The sequence below is a fragment of the Schistocerca piceifrons genome, unplaced genomic scaffold (assembly GCF_021461385.2).
Source record: "Schistocerca piceifrons isolate TAMUIC-IGC-003096 unplaced genomic scaffold, iqSchPice1.1 HiC_scaffold_450, whole genome shotgun sequence".
Taxonomy (NCBI): Eukaryota; Metazoa; Arthropoda; class Insecta; order Orthoptera; family Acrididae; genus Schistocerca; species Schistocerca piceifrons.
The window spans coordinates 40001-46987 of NW_025728679.1; the positions used below are offsets into that span (position 1 = coordinate 40001).

Genomic DNA, 6987 nt, shown 5'->3' on the forward strand with positions numbered 1-6987 from the left:
ACCCATGTTGTACCTTAACCTAACCCATGTTGTACCTTAACCTAACCCATGTTGTACCTTAACCTAACCCATGTTGTACCTTAACCTAACCCATGTTGTACCTTAACCTAACCCATGTTGTACCTTAACCTAACCCATGTTGTACCTTAACCTAACCATGTTGTACCTTAACCTAACCCATGTTGTACCTTAACCTAACCCATGTTGTACCTTAACCTAACCCATGTTGTGCCTTAACCTAACCCATGTTGTGCCTTAACCTAACCCATGTTGTGCCTTAACCTAACCCATGTTGTGCCTTAACCTAACCCATGTTGTGCCTTAACCTACCCATGTTGTGCCTTAACCTAACCCATGTTGTGCCTTAACCTAACCCACGTTGTGCCTTAACCTAACCCACGTTGTGCCTTAACCTAACCCACGTTGTGCCTTAACCTAACCCACGTTGTGCCTTAACCTAACCCATGTTGTGCCTTAACCTAACCCATGTTGTGCCTTAACCTAACCCATGTTGTGCCTTAACCTAACCCATGTTGTGCCTTAACCTAACCCATGTTGTGCCTTAACCTAACCCATGTTGTGCCTTAACCTAACCCACGTTGTGCCTTAACCTAACCCACGTTGTGCCTTAACCTAACCCACGTTGTGCCTTAACCTAACCCACGTTGTGCCTTAACCTAACCCACGTTGTGCCTTAACCTAACCCATGTTGTGCCTTAACCTAACCCATGTTGTGCCTTAACCTAACCATGTTGTGCCTTAACCTAACCCACGTTGTGCCTTAACCTAACCCACGTTGTGCCTTAACCTAACCCACGTTGTGCCTTAACCTAACCCACGTTGTGCCTTAACCTAACCCACGTTGTGCCTTAACCTAACCCACGTTGTGCCTTAACCTAACCCACGTTGTGCCTTAACCTAACCCACGTTGTCCCCTAAAGTAACCCACGTTGTCCCCTAACGTAACCCACGTTGTCCCCTAACGTAACCCATGTTGTCGCCTAAACCTGCTCTGTAATTGTTATACGACTCGTTCAATTAGTGTAGTGTTGCCCACCCGCAACCCTCGCAATATAGTTCGCTACTCGCACTGCCCGCTCCCCTGTGTATCGCTTCATGTTAAACACCTTGCAAGTCTTGCTGACTTTCCACATGCTCCTGCTGTACACTGTAATGTGGATGGCAGCAGGACGTACATGCCCGCCCCCTCCCACGTCCCCACCTTGCCCCCCTGCCTTCGCAAGCTGGTTGGTGAGAAGTTTGCATGTTCAATGCCTTCGCATGCGACGTACTCAGGCTACGTTGTGGTGCGGCCTGTGTCAACCGTCCGCTAATGTCGTACGCGTAAACCACAATCTGTACTGCACATTCGTCCTTATGTACCGAATGATACATCGTGGCACATGTGTGACCGTACAACGACTGCGCCCAAAAACGGCGGACCATACAGTGCAAATATTGTGCACGCAGCTACGTGTCGTCTCCCTATGAGAGCTGGATTGCAGTGTGGTACGCCATAGAGACGTGTGGGAGGAACGGACGCCGTGGATGGCGATCAGCATGAGCTGTCTGTTGATGTATTCGGACCTAGTCGTCTCTCCTCACACACCGTGATGGCATGGTGCACCGCGTTCCATATCTGCGACATGCTACAGAGGCCGGTTGACAGTCGTTCGAGCAATGGACATCGCATACGTACGGGGGCCACCTTCCACGTATTGTCTAGGCGTGCACATTTTGTTGCGTGTATGTGGGCAGACGTAGTGTGGCGTGACACCTGACACAGGCATGCAATAATCGTTGAAGTTGCAAATGGCGATGGACGCCTGCGTTTTCTGGTGAAGTTACGCAAATGAACAAATGGTAACCTGTTGTGGTGCGGTTGTTCTCGCTAGGGGTGAATCGGTGATGGCGACGATAGGTTGAGGTACGAACCGGTTGTTCCAGCGATACCCACCATGCCGACGAAACTGAACGGCATCTGGGTGTGAAGCGATACGCGGCGGTGGCTGGGTGGGACCGTCCCCGGCCGGTGAGGGGCGCCTCCCGGCGTGCTGGCCGCGCGGTGCGTGGGCGCACGCGCTACAGCCGGCTGGTGGGGGCGGCCAGTGGCAGGCGCGCCGGCCGACGGACGCGGCAGGCGTCGCAGCTGCGCGCCGGCGCACCCTGCGCGCGGCGCCGTGCGGCCAAAGTAGGTCCTCGCGGGCCCGGTGCGAAGCGCGGTGGACATCTTCAGTGTGCTGGTCCGATTGAGGACTGTGTGCGTTGAGGATGCGCCGCCGCCCGGCGCTCGGCGCCGCGACGCCGTCTGCTGCTCGGTCGCCCCAGCGGTTCTCGCTGGTGGTTTGTATCGCAGCTGTGCGGATGTGTTGGCGCGTGCGCTGTGCTGGGAGAGTTCGCTTCGGCACCCAAGTGGGGCTTTTGTCCTTCTGTGGCGCTGGCGTTGGAGCTGCCGGTCACCGTAGGTGGCGCGTGTTGTCTCCCGCCGGCAATGCCACGACAGCACGCTCCCGGGCCTCTGTCGGCAGCGGCAAGCTCAGTTGGGAGCACGGTGGTCGCACCGAAAGCGTCTACTCGCCTAACTCCGGGCGATTGCGCCTCTCTCGAACCCGACCAAGTACTTGGGACGGCGCTGCGCGCCGCCGGGACCTGAGAGGGTTTCGAGGTGTATTGTGCAGGGGAGCTCAGCCTCCTCCTGTTTGCAGAATGATTGAGCGGACGCTTGCGTGTTCGCGCGGGCCCCCGGGACACACTCCCGGGCGGCCGGCTGCTCAGCTCTAGTTGACGCAGCTCCCTGGTTGATCCTGCCAGTAGTCATATGCTTGTCTCAAAGATTAAGCCATGCATGTCTCAGTACAAGCCGCATTAAGGTGAAACCGCGAATGGCTCATTAAATCAGTTATGGTTCCTTAGATCGTACCCACGTTACTTGGATAACTGTGGTAATTCTAGAGCTAATACATGCAAACAGAGTCCCGACCAGAGATGGAAGGGACGCTTTTATTAGATCAAAACCAATCGGTCGGCTCGTCCGGTCCGTTTGCCTTGGTGACTCTGAATAACTTTGGCTGATCGCACGGTCCTCGTACCGGCGACGCATCTTTCAAATGTCTGCCTTATCAACTGTCGATGGTAGGTTCTGCGCCTACCATGGTTGTAACGGGTAACGGGGAATCAGGGTTCGATTCCGGAGAGGGAGCCTGAGAAACGGCTACCACATCCAAGGAAGGCAGCAGGCGCGCAAATTACCCACTCCCGGCACGGGGAGGTAGTGACGAAAATAACGATACGGGACTCATCCGAGGCCCCGTAATCGGAATGAGTACACTTTAAATCCTTTAACGAGTATCTATTGGAGGGCAAGTCTGGTGCCAGCAGCCGCGGTAATTCCAGCTCCAATAGCGTATATTAAAGTTGTTGCGGTTAAAAAGCTCGTAGTTGGATTTGTGTCCCACGCTGTTGGTTCACCGCCCGTCGGTGTTTAACTGGCATGTATCGTGGGACGTCCTGCCGGTGGGGCGAGCCGAAGGCGTGCGACCGCCTCGTGCGTGCTCGTGCGTCCCGAGGCGGACCCCGTTGAAATCCTACCAGGGTGCTCTTTATTGAGTGTCTCGGTGGGCCGGCACGTTTACTTTGAACAAATTAGAGTGCTTAAAGCAGGCAAGCCCGCCTGAATACTGTGTGCATGGAATAATGGAATAGGACCTCGGTTCTATTTTGTTGTTTTCGGAACCGAGGTAATGATTAATAGGGACAGGCGGGGGCATCGTATTGCGACGTTAGAGGTGAAATTCTTGGATCGTCGCAAGACGAACAGAAGCGAAAGCATTTGCCAAGTATGTTTTCATTAATCAAGAACGAAAGTTAGAGGTTCGAAGGCGATCAGATACCGCCCTAGTTCTAACCATAAACGATGCCAGCCAGCGATCCGCCGCAGTTCCTCCGATGACTCGGCGGGCAGCCTCCGGGAAACCAAAGCTTTTGGGTTCCGGGGGAAGTATGGTTGCAAAGCTGAAACTTAAAGGAATTGACGGAAGGGCACCACCAGGAGTGGAGCCTGCGGCTTAATTTGACTCAACACGGGAAACCTCACCAGGCCCGGACACCGGAAGGATTGACAGATTGATAGCTCTTTCTTGATTCGGTGGGTGGTGGTGCATGGCCGTTCTTAGTTGGTGGAGCGATTTGTCTGGTTAATTCCGATAACGAACGAGACTCTAGCCTGCTAACTAGTCGCGTGACATCCTTCGTGCTGTCAGCGATTACTTTTCTTCTTAGAGGGACAGGCGGCTTCTAGCCGCACGAGATTGAGCAATAACAGGTCTGTGATGCCCTTAGATGTTCTGGCCGCACGCGCGCTACACTGAAGGAATCAGCGTGTCTTCCTAGGCCGAAAGGTCGGGGTAACCCGCTGAACCTCCTTCGTGCTAGGGATTGGGGCTTGCAATTGTTCCCCATGAACGAGGAATTCCCAGTAAGCGCGAGTCATAAGCTCGCGTTGATTACGTCCTGCCCTTTGTACACACCGCCCGTCGCTACTACCGATTGAATGATTTAGTGAGGTCTTCGGACTGGTACGCGGCATTGACTCTGTCGTTGCCGATGCTACCGGAAAGATGACCAAACTTGATCATTTAGAGGAAGTAAAAGTCGTAACAAGGTTTCCGTAGGTGAACCTGCGGAAGGATCATTACCGACTAGACTGCATGTCTTTCGATGTGCGTGTCGTGTCGCGCAACACGCTACCTGTACGGCTCGCCGTAGCCGTGCGCCGCGTGCGGAACCACGCGTGCCTCTCAAAACTAGCGGCAATGTTGTGTGGTACGAGCGCTGAAGCGCTGGAGCGGCTGGCCTGCGGCACCTGGCGCCTGGCGCCGGTTTTGAATGACTTTCGCCCGAGTGCCTGTCCGCTCCGTGTGGAGCCGTACGACGCCCGTCGGCCGTGAGGCCGTTGGACACAGAACGCTGGAACAGGGGCCGCCACACGCCTCACTCCCGCCTATGCGACCGTCTCGAAAGAGACGGCGGAAACTGAGAAAAGATCACCCAGGACGGTGGATCACTCGGCTCGTGGGTCGATGAAGAACGCAGCAAATTGCGCGTCGACATGTGAACTGCAGGACACATGAACATCGACGTTTCGAAACGCACATTGCGGTCCATGGATTCCGTTCCCGGGCCACGTCCTGGCTGAGGGTCGGCTACGTATACTGAAGCGCGCGGCGTTTGCCCCGCTTCGCAGACCTGGGAGTGTCGCGGCCGCCTGTGGGGCCGGCCGCGTCTCCTCAAACGTGCGATGGCGCCGCCCGTCGCCTGGCGGTTCGCATACCGTACTTTCTCGGTAGCGTGCACAGCCGGCTGCGGTGTGGCGTGCGACACCTCGTACAACGACCTCAGAGCAGGCGAGACTACCCGCTGAATTTAAGCATATTACTAAGCGGAGGAAAAGAAACTAACAAGGATTCCCCCAGTAGCGGCGAGCGAACAGGGAAGAGTCCAGCACCGAACCCCGCAGGCTGCCGCCTGTCGTGGCATGTGGTGTTTGGGAGGGTCCACTACCCGACGCCTCGCGCCGAGCCCAAGTCCAACTTGAATGAGGCCACGGCCCGTAGAGGGTGCCAGGCCCGTAGCGGCCGGTGCGAGCGTCGGCGGGACCTCTCCTTCGAGTCGGGTTGCTTGAGAGTGCAGCTCCAAGTGGGTGGTAAACTCCATCTGAGACTAAATATGACCACGAGACCGATAGCGAACAAGTACCGTGAGGGAAAGTTGAAAAGAACTTTGAAGAGAGAGTTCAAAAGTACGTGAAACCGTTCTGGGGTAAACGTGAGAAGTCCGAAAGGTCGAACGGGTGAGATTCACGCCCATCCGGCCACTGGCCTCCGCCCTCGGCAGATGGGGCCGGCCGCCCGCGCGGAGCAATCCGCGGCGGGGTCGTGTCCGGTTGCCTTTCCACTCGCCGCGGGGTGGGGCCGTTCCGGTGTGCGGTGGGCCGCACTTCTCCCCTAGTAGGACGTCGCGACCCGCTGGGTGCCGGCCTACGGCCCGGGTGCGCAGCCTGTCCTTCCGCGGGCCTCGGTTCGCGTCTGTTGGGCAGAGCCCCGGTGTCCTGGCTGGCTGCCCGGCGGTATATCTGGAGGAGTCGATTCGCCCCTTTGGGCGCTCGGGCTCCCGGCAAGCGCGCGCGGTTCTTCCCGGATGACGGACCTACCTGGCCCGGCCCCGGACCCGCGCCGCTGTTGGCTCGGGATGCTCTCGGGGCGGAATAATCGCTCCCGTCAGCGGCGCTTCAGCTTTGGACAATTTCACGACCCGTCTTGAAACACGGACCAAGGAGTCTAACATGTGCGCGAGTCATTGGGCTGTACGAAACCTAAAGGCGTAATGAAAGTGAAGGTCTCGCCTTGCGCGGGCCGAGGGAGGATGGGGCTTCCCCGCCCTTCACGGGGCGGCGGCCTCCGCACTCCCGGGGCGTCTCGTCCTCATTGCGAGGTGAGGCGCACCTAGAGCGTACACGTTGGGACCCGAAAGATGGTGAACTATGCCTGGCCAGGACGAAGTCAGGGGAAACCCTGATGGAGGTCCGTAGCGATTCTGACGTGCAAATCGATCGTCGGAGCTGGGTATAGGGGCGAAAGACTAATCGAACCATCTAGTAGCTGGTTCCCTCCGAAGTTCCCTCAGGATAGCTGGTGCTCGTACGAGTCTCATCCGGTAAAGCGAATGATTAGAGGCCCTTGGGGCCGAAACGACCTCAACCTATTCCTCAAACTTTAAATGGGTGAGATCTCCGGCTTGCTTGATATGCTGAAGCCGCGAGCAAACGACTCGGATCGGAGTGCCAAGTGGGCCACTTTTGGTAAGCAGAACTGGCGCTGTGGGATGAACCAAACGCCGAGTTAAGGCGCCCGAATCGACGCTCATGGGAAACCATGAAAGGCGTTGGTTGCTTAAGACAGCAGGACGGTGGCCATGGAAGTCGGAATCCGC

At 56.6% G+C, this 6987-nt stretch overlaps 1 non-coding gene and 1 pseudogene across 1 annotated transcript; both read left to right on the top strand.

Moving 5' to 3' along the window:
- The first annotated feature begins 2791 nt into the window (after positions 1-2791).
- On the top strand, positions 2792-4693 carry LOC124751059. Its single transcript, XR_007012020.1, has one exon. It is a non-coding gene; the product is annotated as a small subunit ribosomal RNA (ribosomal RNA).
- A 350-nt stretch (positions 4694-5043) lies between these two features.
- On the top strand, positions 5044-5200 carry LOC124751066 (annotated as a pseudogene).
- Positions 5201-6987: the final 1787 nt, after the last annotated feature.